Below are 22,984 nucleotides of genomic sequence, written 5' to 3' on the forward strand. Positions count from 1 at the left end.
GGGCAACCGGGACAGAATCTGGCGCGCCGACCGGGACTAGAACCCGGTGTGCCGGCGCCGCAAGGCGGAGGATTAGCCTAGTGAGCCGCGGCACCGGCCTCTCCTACATAATTTCTGTCCCTCCCGGGGAAGCAAGTAGATGCCACTATTCAGTTACAGATCCTCAGCAAAACACTGAGCTACATCTCCGTGATCAGTTCTCTAGTGCACCTTGGCATGTGGTTTCAGGCAAGTTGCACTGGGACACCCACAACTCACTGTGATCAGAATGTTGGCGGTTGGAGGCACTTGTTCTAGTAGATTCTCCATCAGAGCATCCTCAGGAAAATGCATTTGCCAGGAGAAAATCACCTGGCGCTTGCGGAGTAGAAAAGCTTCGGGAGCTTGGATGCTTCAGCTTGGTCACCTGCATTCCTCTCTCCTGTAACGCTACCGGTCAGAATGTGGGGTCACTCTTTTTCTTTTCTTTTAGATCATGGGTTTCTGCTTGCTTTAAGCAGTGGATTTTCTGGGTGTTGGATTCACACCCGGGTATGACAGATATTCCCTCCCCTAAAACAGTAAATGAATGACCTTGGGGGGTGGGGAGGAAGGACAGTCCCAGTCTGCCTAGGCTTTAGATGTGCTAGAGGTAAGAGAAGGGAGCCGGCGCCGTGGCTCAATGGGCTAATCCTCCACCTGCAGCGCCGGCACACCGGGTTCTAGTCCCAGTCGCTCCTCTTCCAGTCCAGCTCTCTGCTGTGGCCTGGGAGTGCAGTGGAGGATGGCCCAAGTCCTCGGGCCCTGCACCCGCATGGGAGACCAGGAGAAGCACCTGGCTCCTGGCTTTGGATAAGCGCGGTGCACCGGCCACAGCGGCCATTGAGGGGTGAACCAACGGAAAAGGAAGACCTTTCTCTCTGTTTCTCTCTCTCACTGTCCACTCTGCCTGTCAACAACAACAACAACAAAAAAAAAAAAAAGAGAGAGAGAGAGGGGAACCTGGAAATATGGATGTGGGTCTTGCTGATTCTGGAATGTGCACGCACATGTGTTTCACAAGTATGCCCAAAGTGAGACGTGTGCCAGGTTTGAAGGAGGGCTGGGCAGACGGGCCATGGGGCCTCTTTCGGAAGTCCACCTTGCGGAACTACCAGGGGCAGAAACAAGGCGCCAGAAAGGTAGGATGCACATGCTTGGGAGAGGAGGGGACTTCATCCTGTTTCTTTCTTTTTTTTTTCTTTTGACAGGCAGAGTGGACAGTGAGAGAGAGAGACAGAGACAAAGGTCTTCCTTTTTGCCGTTGGTTCACCCTCCCATGGCCGCTGCGGCCGGCGCACCGCGCTGATCGGAAGGCAGGAGCTCACAGGTGGTATGAAATTAATTTGAATTTGAATTGGTTTGATCCTAAGAGGGAGGCAGCGGCTAGGAGGGCAGGAGGACATGCTCCTTGGACTGGGCTGTGAAACACTCGGGCCTGAGACCAGCCGAGCACGGGTAGATGTGCGTCTGTGCCAACTTGCTGGGGAAGCAGGTGGGTAGTCTGGAGTTGAAGGCTCTGGCTAAGATGCCAGCCTCCCACATCACAGCGCCTTGCCTGGCTTCCATACCTGACCCTGGCTCCAGCTTCCTGCTGGTGCAGACTCTGAGAGGTAGTGGGGATGGCTCAAGTGACTGGGTTCCTGCCACGCACGTGGGCGACCTTGAGTTCACCTGGCCAAGCCTTTGCTGCTGCAGACATTTGGGGAACGAAGCAGCAGATGGGAGCTCTGTGTGCCTGCCTGTTTCAGCATTCTGACTCTCAAATAAACAGGAAAAAATAAAATAAATAAACAATAAATTAAATTAAATTAATAAAATAAAATAAACAGGAAATGGCATGGATTTGAGTAGATAGATTTTTTTTTAAATATTTTATTTTGTTTGAAAGGCTGAGTTAGAGAGGGAGGGAGAGACACAGAGAGATCTTCCGTTTGCTGGTTCACTCCCCAGATGGCCACAACGGCCAGAGCTGGGCCAATCTGAAGCCAGGATCCAGGAGTTTCTTCTGGGTCTCCCATGTAGGTACAGGGGCCCAAGCACTGGGGCCATCTTCCACTGCTTTCCCAGGTGCATTAGCAGGGAGCTGGATTGGAAGTGAAGCAGCCATGACTCCAACGGGGATGCTGGCACTGCAGATGGAGTGCCACAATGCTGGCCCCAAGTAGGTAGATATAAGTTGTCTGTAGCTCGTACCCTAAGTTGCCTGGCTTTGAGTAAGAGTTGTGGATCTGTGCTGGCTCTTTGAAGGAGAAATGGCTGGCGCCGTGGCTCACTAGGCTAATCCTCCGCCTTGCGGCGCTGCCACACCGGGTTCTAGTCCCGGTCGGGGCGCCAGATTCTGTCCCGGTTGCCCCTCTTCCAGGCCAGCTCTCTGCTGTGGCCCGGGAGTGCAGTGGAGGATGGCCCAAGTGCTTGGGCCCTGCACCCCATGGGAGACCAGGAGAAGTACCTGGCTCCTGCCTTCGGATCAGCGTGGTGCGCCAGCCGCAGTGCGCCGGCTATGGCGGCCTTTGGAGGGTGAACCAACGGCAAAGGAAGACCTTCCTCTCTGTCTCTCTCACTGTCCACTATGCCTGTCAAAATAAATAAATAAATAAATAAAAAATTTTAAAAAATGAAGGAGAAATGCTCTCAGATTTCCTGCAATGAGAAGCAGAAAGCCACCCTGGTGGTCGAGGCTGGCTATCCATGGGCTTGCTGGACTCCTTGATAGGTCGGAGTGAAGGTGGCTTTCTTTCCCTTTACTAAGGACGTGTCCAAGACTCTCCATCAGCAGTGGAGGGGAGACTGTCCTTCCTTGGGATCCTTGAGCAGCTTAATGTTAATTGGCCTCTCAGTGCCCCACTCTCATCATAATCCCATTTTTTTAGTTCAGCCAAAAATCTGCTCAGGACCTTGGTGCAGGAATCACTGGGAATGTTCTAGAACCAGGGGGATGGAGCCGAAAGACCATCAAAGGAGAGGGAAGTAAAGAGGAGAAAGCTGAGGCTGCACGAAAGGGGAGCACTGTTGACAGGCCAAGGCCAAGGCCAACCCCAAGGCCGGTGTTGCTGGGATGGTATAGGTGGGAAGGCAGAAGCCCCAGGACTGAGCCCCAGGCACAGCCCAGCAAACCCATGTGAGTCAGTTAATCACATGCCAGCCAGCCTCATTCTACTGGGTGTGACTGGAGATAAAAGAAGCAACTGTCAAGTCATGGAAATGGAGTGATAATGCCCCCAAGAAAAACTGTTTAGTGAGTTGAAGAAAGAACCTTATTGAAAAAAAAAAAAAAAAAGTAAATTCTAGGCATGGGTGGACGCTGAAGCTGGTACTCGCCAGCGGTCTCAAGCAGGAACCGGCGAGCCAAAAACCGGCTTCTGCCAACAGCACAGATCCTGGAGGAGAGGCAGTCCCAGTCTCTAGATGTGGCAAAGGTTGGGAACACAGAGGAAAGAGCCAGCGAGGCAGAGGCCAACGGGTCCTAAACCACAGACACACGAGAGAAAGCCAACATTCCAGTTGTCACCCTCTCACCGCTGGCCTTGCTGAAAGGCCTTCATTGAGTGCACTGGGTCCTCAGGTGGCGGCCGAAACCCGGAGCAAACACCGCATCTCACTGTGGCCGTGCCCCACCCTAGGGGTAGCTGGAAGCAGTTTGTCAGCAAAAATTCAGGAACAAGAGAATCGGATGTACTCAGAGCTCACGCTAAACACAGCATTACAGGGAGGTGCTCCAAAAATCTCATTTCTTTTGGTGGTAGTGGGGGAGGAGCAGGTAAGGGCTGAGTGGAGAGAGGGAAGGAGACGCACAAGGCAGTGAAAAGGCAAACAAGGGAGACTTGGTTAGAAGCGCGCAGAGGGGCCAGCGCTGTGGCACAGGGGGTTCAGCCTGCCACGCCAGCATCCCACATGAGCTCTGGTCGGTCCCGGCTGCTCCACTTCTGACCCAGCTCCCTGCTAATGCACCTGGAAAAGCGGCAGCAGACAGCCCAAGTGCTTGGACCCTGTACCCACACGGGAGACCCAGATGGAGTCTCTGGTTCCTGGTCTTGGCCTGACCCAACCCCGACTGCTGCGGCCATTTGGGGAGTGAACCTGCAGATGGAAGATCCATCTTTTTCTGTGTTTCTCCCCTTTCTCTCTGTAACTTTGCCTTTCAAATAAACCTTAAAAATAAAAATAAAAAAAGCCTGTGCATAGGGGTTCTGCACTAATTCATACTCCTAGCAACAGCTGGCCTTGAGCCTAGGCGTGTAAGGCTGCCACAAAACACACCAAACACAAGAGTAAGGGAAAGGGTTTATTGGGGGGGGGGGGGGGGGAACCTGACAGAATGGAGGGGAGGGGCGAGCAAGGAAAAAGAGAGAGGAGAGTATAAGAGAGAGAGTGAGAGAGAAAGATCAAGAGACACACAGAGAGATCAGGAGACAGAAAGAGAGAGCCATGTGTTTAGGAACAGGTCCTTTTAAAACTTTGCCAGACGGTGGGCAGGGAAGCAGGAGCAGTGAATCCCATTAGGATGGGGGGCGGGGCTGACACCGGTGATTGGGCCATGTGGCCACCTGGCTTCCAGCAATGGCGGCGGGGGGCTAGAGCCTAGGATGGTGTCTGGACTGTGACATTCTAACAAGGAGGTGCTGCGGGCTGCAGACCTACCCCGGCGAAGGGGCGAAGGGCGAGCGGCTCCTTCCGCAGTGTCTCAGAGGAGCCCGGTGTCTTCTCCACGGCAGGTGGGCTTTCTCCCCTTCGCCAGCTGAATGAGCGCGCTTGGATAAACTGCATTACTGACAGACTGGCATGGCACATCCAATGGGTGGGAGCAGAGAAGACTGGTCCTTCCCCAGAGACCCCTCCCTGTCCCGCCTGTCTCACGGCATCCCGTGACGTGCGCGTGGGTGTGGAGGGTGGAGACAGCACGGATCCCTGCAAGAGTCTAGGGTGCTCTGTGGCTACTGTGCTGAAGTGACTGAAACAAAGTTACTGAGCGCAGTCGCTGAAGCCATGTCTGCCGTGCTGTGAACCAGGGTAAGGCAGAGAGGGAGAGGGGCGGGCTGCGGGGCTGGAGAGTCTTCTTAGTGTCGGTGCTTTACGGAAATTCTATTACTTAATCCTTTCTGCAAGCAATGCGTTATCCTGTAGCGCCTCCATTTTAACAGAGAAAGGAGTGGGGTTCCAGAGAAACTCATTCAAAATCCTCTAAAGGTAAGAAGTGCCCTTCGCTCTCGCTGATTTGTGAGCTTTCCATGAGCTATTTCGTTCTGGGGTGCTGTGATGGCAGGAGGGATTGCAGCAGGTGAATACTATCAGAGTGAAATCTCATTTTATGATACAGCTGTTAGAATGTTTACCTCTAAACACTGGACCCACAGTGGAGGGCGTACTTCTGAGGGGCATTTGAGGCTCACAAGGTAATAATTTCTTCTGCAGACTGAAGTTGCCTCCTAGTGAGTCAGAAGTAGCCAGTGTATACAGGGTACTTCAGAAAGTTTGTAGGAGGGCCAGCGTTGTGGTGCAGAGGGTTATGTAGCTGCTTGCAACGTTGGCATCCCACATGAGTGCCGATCCCATATGAGTGCCGGCTTTGAGTTCTGGCTGATATACTTCTTCTTCGTTTTTAAATTTTATTTATTTTTTTGAGAGGTAGAGTTACAGACAGAGAGAGGGAGAGACAGAGAGACATATCTCCCATCCCCTGGTTCCCTCCCCAAATGGCCGATCCAAGGTCAGAAGCCAGGAGCCTCCTTCAGGTCTCCCTCATGGGTGCAGGGGCCCAGGCACCTTAGGCCGTCTTCTTACTGCTTTCCCAGGATATAGCAGAGCTGGATGGGAAGAGGAGCAGCCGAGACTTGCACTGGAGCCCGCACGGAATGCCGGCGCCGCAGGTGCAAGCTTACCCCACCACGCCACACTGGCTGCTGTACTTCTGATCCGGCTGCTTGCTAATGTGCCTGGGAAAGCAGCAATGTCTCAAGAGCTTGAGGCCTCTGCACCCACCTGGGAGAGTTCCTGGCTCCTGGCTTCAGCCTGAGCCAGCCTTGCCTGTTGCATCCACTTGGGTGTAGACCAGCAGATGGAAGGTTCCCTCTCTCTGTCTCTATGTCTGTCTGTGTAACTCTGCCTTTCAAATAAATAAATAAACCTTTTAAACATTGTGGGAAAATGAAATTGAAAATAAGCTTACTTTGCAGAAAATTTTAAAATCCATGGATAATTTTCCACATAATACACATTTTCCACAAATTTTTTGAAGACCTCTTGTAAGTACAATTAAACCATGCTTGGTAATTTGCTCGTTTATTTCTGGCTTTGACGAGAATGGGCACATTTTGGAGAAGCATGGAGGTGCACATAAGAGCAGGTTGCTTTGGAGTGAAAGCAGAACGGGCAGAATAGACCCTGCAGCACAGATCCTGCACAGCGTCCTGTTGGGACTGTAAGTGGAAGAATGGATGCCGGATTCAACCTAAGGCCCAAACTTGAGACTGGTGTAAGTAAACAGGATGGCACGGATCATTTTATATTTATGTAAACACCTCTTTCTAACTCTCAAGGTTCGCTCATTGACGTCAACTACAAGCAGACTGGGTCAGGAGGCATAAAGAACTAACACACTTGATTTCTATTTACTTCAATAAGGACTCAGTTTTGGGTACTTGTGAGTTGTCTCACTATGGGACTAAAAATGCCTTGACGTTCCCTTTAGCTTTTAAATGCCAAGATCAGGGGCCAGGCATCTGTCTTCATGGGCGCCTAGAGGCTTTGTGCTGTGACTAGGGACGCTGACAGGTGCAGAATCCATCAGTGGGCTTCTCTTTCTCTCCTTCCAGGTGGATTTGGCCAGTGGGAGGCTCTGGTACAAGTGTGGGGGGTGGAGGAGGGAGGCTGAGGCTCCCCACCTGCTGGGTTGGGCTGAGTTTAGGTCAGGACAGCCTCGCCTGCCTCTGCAGGTGCTGGTGGATCCTCACTGTTCTAGCCCAGGATACTTCCCTACCTTTTGCTGGTTTCCCTAACCCTGCCCACACGTCTGTAAACGGACTCTGTAAAACACTCCTGATACCCAGTTTGGGCACTCTGTCTGGCTCCTAATGGAATCCTGTTCCGCGCTGTACTTCACACACATCGTGGCATTCAGTAAGGGCTTGTTTGATTCAGGTAAACTGGGTGGTTTGACTACTGTCATGTTTTTATTCAAGGATTGCTCACATTTGGGGGGGCGGTTGCCTCAGTTTCCATATGTTGGCAAGGGGCTTCCCAGGATTTGGGACTACTATTTTTTTTTAAGATTTATTTTTTATTTATTTGAAAGGCAGATTTACATACACACACACACACAGAGAGGGAGAGAGAGAGAGAGAGAGAGATCCTCTGGTTCACACCCCAAATGGTTGCAACATCTGGGGCTGTGCCAGGCTGAAGCCAGGAGCCAGAGGCTTCATCTGGGTCTCTCACGTGAGTGCAGGGGCCTCAAGCACTTGGGCCACCTTCCACTGCTCCCCCAGATGTATCAGCAGAGAGCTGGACTGAGTGGAGAAGCTGGGACTTGCAGGTGGAGGCTTGACCCGGGGCGCCGTAGCGCCAGCCCCAGGACTATTGTTGTTAAAATCCAGGGACAGTCCTGGATAAAACCAGAATAAGTTGGTCATCACTGCATGTACTGTCTTTCCCTAAACTTTGAATGGATTTTTGAGCAATATTATCTTTCAAAAGATTTCTATGATCAAATCTAAGCTAAGGTTGTTTTACTAAACAATGGTAGAACATTTTCCACTTAGGATAAAATTTTTATCGGAGAGATTTTTTTTTTTTAGAGATTTATTTATTTGAAAATCAGAGTTACAGAGAGAGGGAGAGACAAGGAGGGACCTTCCATCTGCTGGTTCACTCCCCAAATGGTTGCAACAGCCAGGGCTGGGTCAGACTGAAGCCAGGAGCCTGGGTCTCCATCTGGGTCTCCTATGTGGGTGCAGGGGCCCAAGTCTCTGGGCCATCTTCTGCTTTCCCAGGCACATTAGCAGGGAGCTGGATGGGAAGTGGAGCAGCCAGGCTTGCTGTTCCATACACTGGCTCCTTAAGGTAAAGTACTGTAAATGACCACCATGCAGTGCTGGGCTGGGTTTGTTCCAGGTTGTTCTCTGTCTACGGAAATGTGCCAGACAGCAAGGACTGATGCACGCCTGCATATTAGAGAGTTTAGGATGAAGAGCGTGGACAAGGCATCATTGAACAGTGAGCCAGCTAGGGCTTGTGTTGTGGCGTAGTGGGTAAAGCCGCTGCCTGCAAGGCCAGCATTCCATATGGGTGCCAGTTTGTATCCTGGCTGCTCCACATCCAATCCAGCTCCCTGCTAATGGCCTGGGAAAAGCAACCGAAGATGGCCCAAGTCCTTGGGCCCCTGCACCCATGTGGGAGACCTAGAAGCTCCTGGCTCTGGCTCTAGCTTGGCCCAGCCCTGGCTGTTGCAGCCATCTGGGAGGTAAACCAGCAGATAGAAGATCTCTCTGTAACTCTTGCTTTCAAATAAATAAATAAATAAATCTTTAAAAAAAATGGGCCTGCTTAATTATGGCTCCTAATAAAAGCACCTTTAGGTTTTTGAGATGATAGTCTTTTGTTTCCCTGACCTTCCTGCATCCCATCATCCTGAGAAGAGCAGACGAAGTGTAAATGTTAAGAAGAGCATGAGTGATTGCTGGTTTAGTAATTCCACTTGCTGGGGTTGCTTTGTGTTAGTGATTGCGCGTGCTGGTGTTTCTAACTACAAAGAGAAAGATCAACAGGGAAAGAAAAGCAATCATTCCAAACAAAGCTAACATTTTGAGAAGAAATCCTTATTTACGCTGGGTTAATAGTTGAAATCTAGCCTATTTCATTTTTGTCCAGGAGAAATGTGTTTACTGAGTGACAATATTAACAGCCATCATACTGCTTTAGTAAATAGACCACCAGAGGGAGGAGATTTAATGGGGTTAGAAATCTGCCATGATCCGAATACTTTTCAATTCAAGGTATTATTTTCCAGTAGGAGAGCTTTTGAATATGCACTCCAGGAAGCAAGAATTTCAAAGATATAGCCCCTTGTCCCTGCCATTTAATGTCAATTTTCTTGATCTATTTCTGCCCCTCCAATCACTGTTACCTTCTAAGAGTTGGACGAGTTATTTAAAACAAATTGGTAGCGCTGGCTGTGGTTAAGTTTGGACTTAATAAGTCACCCCAGGATAGCTCTCTTCACTATTACCTTGATGTTCGCCACGGACAAAGAAAACATTATTCATGAAAATGGCCAGGGTTAACACTCACATTATTTTTCCAACTATAAGGTACTATAAACAATGTCTGAAAGATACTGACCCAAGTATCAATTTGGCTCTCTTTAACATTTATTCAATACCTACTATGCACAAGAGGATAACAGAAAATCAGAGGTCACGAGAGGAAAGTATTAATTCTGATATCAGTGATCAGAAAGGATATATTAGTCATTTATTTTGCTCAGGTTTGCAAATTTATATTTCATGCAAAGTGGCTTCAAAAAGTTCATAAGAAATCTGCATTTTTCTTTTAATTCTACTTGAACTCATTGAAGTCCCCTCGTGACATCTTGGATAGTTTTATGTTGACTTCTCGTGACTAGAGCTCCGTTTTGCTTTGCGACCTAGAGAAGTGTATAAGGATTGGACTCTGTGTTAGTAAGGAACACACTTCTTCTGCTTTGGAGGAATGTAAGGACAGAGCCCTACAATCGACTCCGCAGCTTCTGTGTTGTGGCCTCTTGTACACCCTGCAAAGTAAGCTTTTGATGTTTGTGGCTGATCATGCTGCAGGGTTTAAGTCGAATGGACTTAGTAATTCCTGGGTCACACTCCTGAGCTACATGCTCACTAAGTAGGGGTGTAGAAAGGAATACCAAGGCCGAAGGACTGGGACTCTGTAGGGGAATTTGGTCCAGATCTGAGTTTTCTTGTCTAGCAGAGACCGCGTTCTTTCTCTGTAATGGCTATAACAGGTGTCTGGAAAAAGTAGCAAGAGGTCTTGGAAAGGAAAATTCTGGTGATTATTCAATAGAGATTTTGCTCATAGACAATCAAGGAGACCTCCCCTTGTGGTGGACAGGTTCTCTGGCATGAACTCGAAGTGTCTCCTTCTTGGTAATCATGGTCTACTCAGACGTCTGTCAGTTAAGGGTCACCCCCCAGGAGTTCTCCTGTCTTTGTTGTCTTCATTATAGCTTCATTCCCTGGGCTCTGGAAGTCATTTTAATCCTTATAAAAATGAGTCATAATGGGAAAAGCCATGAAACATGAATATCATATTGCTGAAAATGATTAGCTCATCAAAAGAATGGGGGTCAGGTAGGCAGGTGGATGGATGGGAAAGAGCAATGGGTGAGAATTACTTATTACAGAGGAGATAAGATGAGGCCAAGTTGAAACCACAGAATGTTACCTTTTGTGTAAAAGACAATATGTATTAATGCAGTTAACTACATCTTTTGATCCTGCGGTACCACTTCTTGTCATAAAGGAAAAAAAGCTCAAATATATGTAACAAGGTGTTCATGCAAGGATGTTTATCACATTACTATCTGGAAAGAACTTGAGTATCTATCAATATGTGCTTGGACTACTCAGTGATTCAAAATGATAATGCAGATGTAAGTGCTAAAAAACCATGATATCTTCTTCAGTGGGAAGGAGAACAATGCTAAAAGTTACATTCAACATCACCCGATTTTTGTTCTTTAAAAATACACAAGGTGCCAACATGGTGGCACAGTGGGTTAAGGCTGCCGCCTGCAATGCTGCCATCCCTCATGAGCACCTGGTTGGAGCTCTGGCTGCTCCACTTCTGACCCAGCTCCCTGCTGACATGCCTCAGAAAGCACCAGCAGACAACCCAAGTACTTGGGCCCTCTGCAACCCACATGGGAGACCCCATGTGGTCTGGCTTCAGCCTGGCCCAGCCCTGGGCCGGATTTTTGTTTTAAACATATGCAAGTAAAAAAATAGAAACAATATGTCAGTATTTTGAATAAATTGTCTTGAGGAAAAGCTTGTACTCATATCATCTCTGAGTAGCGGGAACATAGATTTTAGAAAATACTTCTGTTTAAATTGTAATATTTGAAAAATCAGGTACTGTACCGGCATTACTGTCAACATGAGAAAAACAATGAAAATAGTCAAAAACATTCCATTTAAAAACTCAAGGGTAGCTTTGCCCAATCAGGGATCACAGATGGCTCAGCTGCAGCAGCAAGGCTCTGCTGGGGAATGACAAGCCCCAGCTGCACCGGGTTCTGGAAGCTCTAACCGGGGAAGCCCGGTGGTCAACAACAGAAGTCAGAGAATGAGGACTCTCCCTCCTGTGCATCCATTTCTTCCTCATTTCTGCCCTGGGTCCCCACTGCCTGCTCCTGCTGGCCCTCGAATGCCCCACTGACTTCAAACCCATCATTCCCGGAGCCGGCTTCACCTCTTGGTCCTCCCAGATGGGACAGAAACTCCTCCTCCTTTGATCTTCCACAGCTCTTCGTCCCTCCCTTGGGGCGTCCCTGTCACGTGACCGGTATTACACTGGTGTGAGCACCTGTTCCATGCTGCCTGCAGAATGAGAGCTCCTTGAGACTGGCCCTTGTCAACTTGTTGCTGTACACCCCAAAGCAGCGAGGCACCCCGACATGTGTACATCAAACAAAGGAGGGAATGAACAGGCGACTTTGGGTTGCCAGCTCTCGTGACATCCTGACTTGCTTGGTATTTCTCAGCAATGTAGAAAATGGCTTGCACATTCTATCTAGCCTCGTCTTGAACCCAGCCATCCCTCGGCGAAGATAAGGCAGAGAGAACTAGTGCTGCCTTCTCTGATACTTGGAAACACGTGGTGGAGGCTGTGCTATCATTTGACTCGGAGGAAGTGGAAAATGGAGCCCAGCCAAGTATGTCCTAGGTCATTAAAAGTTATTAAAGGAAGCAATGGGAGACACAAAAGTAACCACTGTAATAAAACAGAAGCGCTGGCTACAAAAAAATTAATTTAGAGAAGCCAGATGGGAGCAGATTTAAAGGCACGAGGAGGGGAGAGGTGCAAGAGAAAAGTTGCCATTCGGATGACTACGGTGTTGCGACTGTGGAATACCAGCCTGCTTATTCGAGCAAGTTCTGAATGCATACCAGAAAAACCGTTATTTTTACCCAGAGCGGGGAGGGGCCGGCCAGGAGCTCTGCAGTCCTGCAGAACTGTTTCAAGCCGCTGGAAGAACTTACCATTGTTTCTCTTCAGGAATAGCTTCCTGTTTGGGCTTCCTGTATTTCCAATTTTTATTCCTGCTTTTCCTCCAGGCTGGCCTGCGTCTCGCCTGGAATGCCATAAAATGCTTCTGGGGTCTCGCCGTTCCCTGCTTACCACCTGCAATTATAATCCCAACAAGAGGCACTTACTACAGTGAGCGGAAAAGCAGAGCGCGAAGCCGCTGCGAGCCGGCGTCTGGTGCTCGTGCGGAGGAAGCAGCAAATATTCTGACGTCCTGCACCGAAGCAAACAATGCGTTTGAAGTAGTCAACACGATGTTTAAAGTTGTCAAACTTGCTCTTCTTCCCCGCCATGCACGCCAGTATCTTGATTACCTGAAGTTTCTTTTATTTTTTTGAAGATTTATTCATTTATTTGAGAGGCAGAGTTACAGACAGAGAGAGGGACAGAGAGAACGAGAGAGAGAGAGAGGCAGAGAGAGAAGTCTTCCATCCGCTGGTTAACTCCCCAGATGGCCGCAACAGCTAGAGCTGGGCCGACCTGAAGCCAAGAGCTTCATCTGGGTCTCCCACATGGGTGCAGGGTTCCAAGCACTTGGGCCATCTTCCGCTGCTTTCCCAGGTGCATTAACAGGGAGCTGGAATGGAAGAGGAGCAGGGGGACACGAACTGGCGCCAATATGGGATGCCAGTGCCACAGGTGGAGGCTTAGCCCACTACACCACAGCACCAGCCCCAATTACTTGCAATTTATAATGACGTACCACAATATTTTAAAGAGTAAGTGGCCAAGCGGCCTCACATTTGTCATAGGGGTTGGGAGGCCACCCTACGTGGTTGTGAAAATGTATCTGCTTCACCACTGAAGAGCCTCTCCGGGCCTCTCTTCTTCTCTGGTAGACTGGGGGACACACACAGGACAAGGAGGCGCCCCTGGGCCCCGGGTGATCATGGTCTAGGACGGAGGCAGATGCATGGCTGGCATTTTGTGCAGAATGACGAACACATCTCTGTGGCACTGTGGACGCGACTCTTCTGTGGCAGGGAGGGCAGGGCCCAAGGCACAGGGACAGGAAGCTGCGTGTGGGTTTTCTGAGAAGTGAGTGGGTTGGCCCTGGGGATGGTGTTGCAAATTCTGTGCCTTTGGGAATTTGGATGAATAACAAACAACTGAGGTCGTGTCCCTTGGCCTTTAAGACAGGGAGGAGGGCCGGCGCTGTGGCGTAGTGGGCTAAACCGCTGCCTGCAGTGCTGGAATCCCATATGAGCACCCATTCTAGTCCCGGCTGCTCCTCTTCCGGTCCAGCTTTCTGCTGTGGCCTGGGTAAGAAGTGGACGATGGCCCACAGTGCTTGGGCCCCTGCACCCATGTGGAAGACCCAGAGGAGGCTCCTGGATCCTGGCTCCTGGCTTCGGATCGGCCCAGCTCTGGCCATTGTGGTCATTTGAGGAGTGAACCAGTGGATGGAAGACCTTTCTCTCTGTCTCTCCCTCTCTCTGTAGCACTACCTCTCAAATAAATAAAATCTTAAAAAAAAAAAAGAAAAAGGAAAAAGACACATAATTTACCTTTACCATGATTTGAACTCATGGCACACAGCTAAGCAGAAGCTAACTCTGATAGTACATTGAGCTCACTCTTGAGAGGCTGGCATTGTAGTGCAGCAGGTTAAGCCACTGCCTGGCGGTGCCGGCATCTCATAAGAATGCCAATTTGAGTCCCGGCTGCTCCGCTTCTGATCCAGCTCCCTGCTAATGCACCTGGGAAAGCAGCAGAAGATGGCTCAAGCCCAGGAGAGACCTGGATGGGGTTCTGGGCTCCTGGCTCCAGCCTGGCCCAGGCCCAGTTGTTGCGGCCTGGATGGAAGATCTCTCTGTCGCTCCCTCTCATTCTGTAACTCGCCTTTCAAATAAATAAAATAAATCTTAAAAAAAAAGACTGCAGTTGTCAGCTCAGGCAACAGGTCTAAGTTCATCAGCAGTCCTGCAATTCTCTTTTAGTCAGCACCTATGGTTTACTGGGGAACTTGAAAGTGACCCTAAAAAGCTGGCATCACCCCTAATTTGTGTGCAGAAATGGCAGCCAGTATTCTACATCGCAGTTTAACTTGACACCCAATCTGCTTTTCCTGGTGCCTTCAGGGCAGGGAATGCTGAGGGTGGCCCAAGGCTGGGGAAGCTTGCAGCCTTGGAATTGTGACACCTGGATCCAGGGCTGATCGGCAGTGCTACTGGGGGACCCAGGCAGATCATGGTGTCCTGAAACAGAAAATGCTGTATTTACTGGGAGTTTGTGATAGACCAGGCACTGCCGTAAGCATTGTGCATGGATTCTGTCGATCTTCACAACACTGATAGCAAACTGGTGCCCGTATGGGATGCTGGCACTGCAGGCAGTGGCTTTACCCGCTACTGCACAGTGCCAGCCCCTGTTTCAGGTTTTAAGTGACACTGAGAAACCTTCTCCACTGCACGAAGTTCCAACAATACAGGTAAAGTCAAGTTGCCTTGAGTCACTTCTTTGGAGGGGTTTGAGTCGCTGTCGGTTCTGGCAGGGAGCCTTGATAAAGAGCCTACCTGTCTTCCTTTGACAGCCTGCCAGCTCGGGGGCAGCCTCACAGCTCAAGGATCCTCTCTCTCTGCTCCTAGTGGGAGCGTGGCTGGGAAGAGTGAGTGCAGGGAATGAAACGCCTGGTAGAGTGGAAAAGCACCAGATTTGTGATGACGTTTCTAGTCCTGCTTTTCTGCTCCTTGGCTGTGTGATTCCTATGGTTTGAATCTGACTTGGATCCTAAACTCATGCAGATGTTAAAACCCCAGTCATGGGACCTGCACTATCATGTAGTAGGTTAAACATCCGTCCACGGAGCCAGAATCTCATATGGGCGCCCTTTCGAGACCTGGCTACTCCTCTTCTGATCCAGCTCTCTGCTGTGGCCTGGAAAAGCAATAGAAGGTGGCCCAAGTCCTTGGGCCCCTGCACCTGCATGGGAGACCTGGAAGAAGCTCCTAGCTCCTGGCTTTGGATCAGCCCAGCTCTAGCCATTGCAGCCAGTTGGGGAGTGAATCAGCCGATGGAAGACCTCTCTCTCTCTGTCTCTCCCTCTTTCTATTTGTAACTGCCTCTCAAGTAAATAAATAAATCTTAAAAAAAAAAAAAAAAAACCCACAGTCATACATTAGTGGCACTGGGATGGTGGAGAGTTGGTGTTTAGGAGGTGGGTCTCGTGGGAGGTCCTTGGGTCACTAAGGGTGTGTCTTTGGAAGGCAGGTCTCTCCAAGGGCTGGACACAAAAGCCTGGGTTGGACCTGGTTTCTCTGTCTGCTCCCTGGCCCCTGTGTGATCCCTTCCACTCATGGTCCCCTGCTGCCAGTCCCATCAGAGGCCAAACCAATGGAACACCCAGTTGTGGACTTGAACTGCCCCAAACTGTGAGCTACATAAACCATTTCTCTTTATTAACCGAGGTACTCCACTGCAGTGATGGGCAGGTGACCAAGGCAATGATCTTCACCTTCACCTCCTCTTTGTAAAACTGGGGGGTTGAAACCAGAGAATCATCAGGGCCATTTTAAGGTGCCCTCCGCTCCACCCTTGCATTCGATAGATGTGGGAGTCTTGAACCATGGCCGTGGCGCCAAGGTCACAGACAACTTGATAAATGTCAGAGCTAAGACCAGAAAGAACTCTCACTCATTGATTCTTGTGTTTGGATCTCGGTAGCCCGTGAGTTGAGTTGTGAATGGTTTCTCTCTTGCTCTCTCTCTCTTTTTAAAATTTTGACAGGCAGAGTGGACAGTGAGAGAGAGAGACAGAGAGAAAGGTCTTCCTTTGCCATTGGTTCACCCTCCAATGGCCGCCGCGACCGGCACATCGTGCTGATCCGAAGCCAGGAGCCAGGTGCTTCTCCTGGTCCCCCATGCGGGTGCAGGGCCCAAGCACTTGGGCCATCCTCCACTGCCCTCCCGGGCCACAGCAGAGAGCTGGCCTGGAAGAGGGGCAACCGGGACAGAATCCGGTGCGCCAGCGCCGCAAGGCGGAGGATTAGCCTATTGAGGCGCAGCGCCGGCTCTCTTGCTCTCTTTATCTCTCTCTCCCTCCTTCCCTCTCCAATTTCTCCTAAATTCTAACCCCCTCTCCGGCTTTAACTCCCGAAGTCTCCTGTCTCAAGGGGACTCGCAGAGTCATTCCAGGCATGAGTGGGTGTGTGGATGAGGGGAAGGACCCAGTGTGGCTGGACACAGGGCCCGAGAGAACTCTTTCCTGTCAGCAGCTGTCCTGCTCACAGGTGTCCTTCAGCTGCGCCTGGGATGCAGGTGGCTGCTGCCCACACCTGCCCTGGACTTAGTGGCTGAAACCGCCAACTGCAAGAAATGGGGACAGCAGCCACCTGTCTGCCCCCTCCCCCTTCTGTGGTCCTCACTCCCCGTGCCCCTGCCTCCTATTTCTACCTTCACTGCATCTCCTGCCAACAGCCTTGAGAGGAGGAAATTCAGGGGACAGTTCCTGGCATCTCTCCATCCCAAAGGGAGTGGATACCACTTCAACATCTGCCAGTGGCTTGAGATAACAGGGTCATTATCACTGAGTGCAGGATTCTAATCCTCTTGCTGTCACATGCTCCCCACTGGCATTCCCAGGGCTCCTGTTGTTAGCAGCTGGTACAGCTTGGGGCGGAGTGCAGACTTCACCTCTCTTGCAGGGACACCTTCCCCTTGCCAGTTCTGACTTCAGAGTGGCTCCCAGAGCTTACTCTCCCTCCAGATTGGTGGCAGCAAGGGCCACCTCTTCTTGACTGCTGTCTTTGTGTTTTCTGCTGCACTGGTGCCCCCCCCCCCCCAGCCCCCGGAGGCTCTGTGGAAGCCTGAGTGAATGAGGACTGGGACAGGCTGGTCAGCAGATGGAGGATCTGACCGGGAGGTGACAGTGATGAGCTTTGTTTCAGTCAATGTTTATTGATTTGCCAGTAAGCGAACATTGATTCTGGCTGACTTTGGGTGAGGTCTATTTAATTAATTCATTAATCATTTAAAATAAACATCTTTGGGGCTGGCACTGTGGCATGGTGGGTTAAGCTGCCACTCACAGTGTCAGCATCCCATATGGGCACCGGTTCAAGATCTGGCTGCTCCACTTTCAATCCAGCTCTCTGCTAGTGTGCCTGAGAAAGTAGTGGAAGATGGCCCAAGTGCCTGGACCCTTCCACCCACATAGGAGACCTGGAAGAAATTCCTGCCTCCTGGCTTTGGCCTGGCCCAGCCCTGGCTGTTTGGCCATTTAGGGAGTGAAACAATGGATGGAAGATCTTCTCTCTCTCTTTCTCATTCTTTCTCTCTGCCTCTGCCTCTCTGTAAATCTACCTTTCAAATAAATAAATAAGTCTTTAAAAGAAGTAAGCACCTTTTTTTATTTTGCAAGGCAGATGCTCTGGGCCAGTGCTGTGGCATAGTAGGTTAAGCTACTTCCTACAGTGCTGGCACCTATATGGATGCCGGTTCAAGTCTTGGCTGCTCCACTCCCAATCCAACTCCCTGCTAATGTGCTGGGGAAGCAGCAGAAGATGACCCAAGTGCTTGGGCCCCTGCCAGTCGCATGGGAGACCTGGATGGAGCTCCTGGATCCTGGTTCCTTTCGCCTGACCCCGGCCCCTGAGTGGTGTGGCCATTTGGAGAGTGAACCAGCAGATGGAAGATTCTCTCTCTCACTCTCGCTCTCTCTCTCTCCCCCTGTCTTTCCCTCTCTCTCTCTGTAACTCTGCCTTTCAAATAAATAAATATTTAAAAAAGAAAGGTAAATGCACACACATATACATACATATGGGCAGGAGGAGGGAGGGAGAGATCCTCCCTCTGCTGGTTCACTCCACAAATACCCACTACAGCCAGGACTGTACCAGACCTGAAGTTTGGGAGGCTGACACTCAATCTGGGTCTCCCATATGGGTGAGATGGTCCCAACTACCTGGGCCATCACCTGCTGCACCCAGGGTGTGGAAGCTGGAATAAGAAGTGAGCTGTAATCCAGGCACTCTGCTGTGAGGGACAGGTGTCCCAAGTGGTGTCTTAGCTGCTATACCAAATGCTTGCTCTAAAGGAGGTTTACTTTAATACAAAGTGTTTCAAAGAGCTTGTGGAAAGCAGATTTGAGGGATGGATGGCATTTAGCCTAGCAGTTAAGTACTTGAGTCTCTGCCACTCACAAGGGAGACCTGGATTGAGTTCCTGGCTCCTAGCTGAACTGGCTCAGGCCCGGCTGTTGCAGATATTTGAGGAGTGACCAGGCAGATGGGAGATCTCTTTGTCTGTCTGTCTCTGCCTTAAAAAAAAAAAAAAGATGCTGGCTAAGACCCCCATCTGGCTCCTGATTCCAGATTCCTACTAATGAAGATCTTGGGAGACCTAGATTTAATGCCCATACTCAGTCCCACACATTATGGACATTTGGGGAATGGATGAGTGGATGAGAGTTCTCTGTTTCTGTCTGTCGCTCAAGTAAGTTAAAAAGGAACCCAAAGTGTATTTGAGAAGCAAATTTATTTTGGTGCAGTAAGATTTTTAAATCCATGCATAGTGGCTAGCGTGTAGTGGATGAGGCTGCAGCACCAGCATCCCAGCACTGGTTTGTGTCCTGGCTGCTTCACTTCTGATCCAGATCCCTGCTAATGGCCTGGGACAAGCACTGGAACCTGGCTGGAGTATTTAGGCCCCTGTTCCCCATGTGGGAGGCCTGACTGAAGCTCCTGGCTCTTGGCTTCCTGGCCATTGCAGCCATCTGAGGAGTAACCCAGAAGTGGAAGATCTCCTTCTATGCCTCTCCTTCTCTTTTTGTAACCTTGACTTTCAAAATAAATAAATAATTCACTTGAAACGAATCTATCCAGAGTTTTTCCATAATATGTATTTTCCGTGAACTTTTAAAAGATTCTTCCTATGTAAGCCTTCAATTTTTTTAACACCAAAATAAATATATCTTCTAATTCCTTTTTCTGTGAACTTTTGGAAGTGCCCTCATACAGAGATAATTGCATCCTAAGCTCCCCAGCTCATCTCTTAAGGAACAGCACTTGGAAGGCTTCCTGTGACCTCTCTTAGCCCTGTCTTCTGGCAGACTTAATGGTGATGTTGGTAGCAATGTTTTAGGAAAAGTCAGGGCTTTCCAGTTGAGTACAGGGTACAGAACTCTTGGTCACAATATCTGTTGGTTTGATGGCTGTGGGGATAGTTCACTGACTATTTATCTATGCATTTATGTATTTATTTGAGAGGTAGAACTACAGACAAAGAGAGGGAGAGACAGAGAGAGAGGTCTTCCATCCACTGGTTTACTCCCCTTTGGCTGCAACGGCCAGAGCTGCACCGATCTGAAGCCAGGAGCCAGGAGCTTCCTCTGGGTCCCCGACACAAGTGCAGGGGCCCAAGGACCTGGGCCATCTTCTACTGCTTTCCCAGGCCATAGCAGAGAGCTGGATCAGAAGTGGAGCAGCTGTGACTTGAACCAGCGCCCACATGAGGCTGGCACTGCAGGTGGTGGCTTCACCTGCTACGCCACAGCACCGGCCCTGATAGGCCCTATTTTTTTTTTTTCTTGACTTTAGATGTGTGGTCCCATGAGAGATGATAGGAGGATTAAACCGAGGTAAGGATGCCGAGCCAACCCCGAGGAAGAGATTACTGATGAAATATTGGAAGCAAGACTAGAAGCTGAGTAGAAGGGGCCGAGTTTGCAGGCTGCCGACGGCCAGGGAGTATTCTATTGTAGGAACCAAAGCCTGAGCATGGAGCAGCTCAGAATGGCTAGGAGGAGGAGCAGATAGCCAGTGTGACCTCCGCTTATGCTAAGGTCAATGGGATGGCGTCGAAGCCTTTTGGAAGCAGACAGGTGTGATGACAAGTCAGATTTTCATTTTGATGAGCTCTTGCGGCTGCTGTGTGAAGACAAGATTGGAGAAGCGTCAGGATACTTGAGGAAGTCAGTAGATCAGGAGACAGCTGAGGTCTATGCGATGTACCAGAGATAGAAAAGAAAGGAAGCAAATGCAGCGAGATTTGGGAAGTGGACTTGACCGGCTTTGGTGATGCAATAGAACCACAGTGTGAATCAGTGGGAGTTATTAATTACAGTGGACTCCTAGGACCCTCTCTAAGGGTTGAAAATGAACACGGCAGGTGCCATCCCCTGTCTTAGGGGAACCTAAAGAGGATCAGCTTTGCAGGGAACACGATGAGTTCAGTTTAGGACAACTGGGGTTTCAGGTGCCTCTGAGATATCTTGGTGGGGTGTCAAGTGGACATCTGATCCAATGTTTGAAGAGTGAACAGGGGGCCAGCACCGCGGCTCACTAGGCTAATCCTCTGCCTGTGGTGCCAGCACCCCGAGTTCTAGTCCCGGTTGCCTCTCTTCCTGTCCAGCTCTCTGCTGTGGCCCGGGAGGGCAGTGGAGGATGGCCCAAGTGCTTGGGCCCTGCACCCCATGGGAGACCAGGAGAAGCACCTGGCTCCTGCCTTCGGATCAGCATGGTGCGCTGGCCACAGCACGCTGGCTGCAGTGGCCACTGGGGGGTGAACCAATGGAAAAGGAAGACCTTTCTGTCTCTCTCTCTCACTGTCCACTCTGCCTGTCAAAAAAATAAATAAATAAAAAAAGAGTGATGAGGGCTGGATGCATAATTATGGGAGTCACCTTCTAACTATAGGTGGTGACCATGGCAGCCTCCTGCAGCTCAAGTCCACTGGCCAAAGATGAGACGTTACCTTCTCTCCAGCTCTCTCGACCTAGTCTACAGTTGCTAATGGCACTGGCATTTTTCTACCCTCACATCTAGAAACTGCTCCTTTGGGAATATCTCTTGCACCTCCCCTTTCAAAATACAAGTTCAGGCCCTGTTAGACACCATACCTGGCGACTGTGTCGGGGTTTTACCCTGTGACTCTGGTCTCTGTCCAGAGCGCGTAACCAGGTCAGTTCCTCTCCGACACTGCCCTTCCGTCCTCTGAGCACTCCTTCCTCAGAACCTCTTGGTGAGTCCCCATTGGCCGGGGGTCAGCAGCTGACCACCTGAGCCTGGAATTCAGGGCCTTCTGTGCTCTGTCCCTTGTCCACATCGTCACTCTCCGCTCCCCTGGAACTGTACTTTTAAAGGTACAGGGCCCTTTGTTCACACTGCACCTTTTGTTCAAAAATGTGACAGCTCCACAAAGGAAGCCGAAGAGAGAGGCACCTTGGGGTGAAGCAGGGATGGGGTCCTGGCTTGGGTTCCTCTCCCCTTCCATTTCCTCCTCTCCGTTCTCACCTGCTTGGGCCGCCGAGAGGAGTCTCTTCAGACTGTGGTTGGAAACCCATGGTCTTCAGGGAATGCTCTTAACACAGGAGCGGTTTTCCTCAGCCAACAAGTGGGTCCCTGAACCTTGCGTGTTTCCCTCTGCTAGGCCTCTGGTCTGCCCCTCTCTGGTGGTTTTCTTCCCAGCAGGAATTCTGCCTCACAAAAGCCCCCTCTGTGATGTCACATTACCGCTGTGCGCCACACACTCACATCCAAGGGGATCGCACCGCTTCTGGGAGCTGCGTGGGAGAAGTCAAAGGTGTCCCAACACACCACAGCCCAGGGAAAGCGAGCTTTACGGGGGATTGTCTGGTGTGGCCAAGCACTACCCTCCTTGGTCGGATTCAACCCGGAAGCTGGTATTCCTCGAGCAGTGGTTCCAAACCTGGAGCCTGCATCTACAGGGAGCCCGCTGAGTTCAGAAGCAGGAAAACAGGCACAAGGAACCGTGAAGGGGGTGGGGTGCAGAGGTGTTGGGAGGAGTGACGCTCAGCGGTAAGAGGATGCGTGCTGTTCTGAGTCGCAGCCGTGTTAGACTTCTTAATGCGCTTTCTCGTAGCAGCGAGCGGTGGAGTTGGAAGCACGGAAGTTCACAGGGCCTGTCTTACCGTCTGTGGTTAGCGGAATTGCAAACACCCGTTGGCTGATGCGGTGTGGATTTCCACCTGGATGGAAACTTGGGTCTGGGACTCAAACGTGAAGTCACGGCTAGGTTGATTTAAGCTGAAAAGTTGTTGGTGTCAAGGAGATAGTTGAAGCTGTGACAGGGGTGAGGATTTTTAAAAATTATTATTTATTTATTTATTTATCTGAGAGGCAGAAAGAGAGAGCTAGAGCAAGCATGCAAGCTCACATCTGCTGCCTCACTCCCCAAATGTGTGTGATGATTGGAACTGGGCCAGCCTGAAGCCGAGAACAAGGCACTCAGTCCAGGTCTCCCACGTGGTGGCAGGGACCCGACTGGCTTGAGCCATCCCACTGCCTCCCAGGTCTGCATTAGCAGGAGGCCAGGAGTCAAGAGTGGACGACTTGAACCTGGGCTGCTCTGACATTGGATGAAGGTGCTACACTTAAATGGCCACTCTTTGGGTTGAGCTTTTTAAGGAAAAGATGTGAGTGCATTTTTTTTTTTTAATTTTAAGATTTATTTTTATTCATTTGAAAGGCAGAGTCATGGAGAGAGGAAGAGACAGATCTTCCATCTGCCAGTTCACTCCTCAAATGGTGACATTGGCTGAAGCCAGGAGTCTAGAACTCCATTCAGGCCTCCCACATGGGTGGCAGAAGCCCAAGCCCTCTGACCGTGATCCGCTGCTTTCCCAGGTGCATTAGCAGGGAAGTGGATCAAAGATGGAGCAGCTGGGACTTGAACCAGTGCTCATATGGGGTGCCGGCGGCGTAAGGACTGGC

General features: G+C 50.2%; 2 long non-coding RNA genes across 4 annotated transcripts; both read right to left on the reverse strand.

Moving 5' to 3' along the window:
• Window positions 1–4,334: 4,334 nt before the first annotated feature.
• On the reverse strand, window positions 4,335–21,720 carry LOC127493216 (uncharacterized). 3 transcript variants are annotated; one of them, XR_011388831.1, is made up of 4 exons: window positions 21,545–21,720; window positions 12,270–12,411; window positions 11,479–11,606; window positions 4,335–9,658 (listed from the first exon to the last, which is right to left on the reverse strand). It is a non-coding gene; the product is annotated as an uncharacterized lncRNA (long non-coding RNA). The 3 variants fall into 3 exon arrangements; XR_011388832.1 differs by lacking the exon at window positions 4,335–9,658 and adding an exon at window positions 9,665–10,265; XR_011388833.1 differs by lacking the exon at window positions 11,479–11,606 and having other exon boundaries at window positions 21,545–21,719.
• On the reverse strand, window positions 19,957–21,538 carry LOC138849722 (uncharacterized). The gene is made up of 2 exons (XR_011388834.1): window positions 21,151–21,538; window positions 19,957–20,179 (listed from the first exon to the last, which is right to left on the reverse strand). It is a non-coding gene; the product is annotated as an uncharacterized lncRNA (long non-coding RNA).
• Window positions 21,721–22,984: the final 1,264 nt, after the last annotated feature.

This window comes from Oryctolagus cuniculus, chromosome 5 (genome assembly GCF_964237555.1).
Source record: "Oryctolagus cuniculus chromosome 5, mOryCun1.1, whole genome shotgun sequence".
Lineage (NCBI taxonomy): Eukaryota > Metazoa > Chordata > Mammalia > Lagomorpha > Leporidae > Oryctolagus > Oryctolagus cuniculus.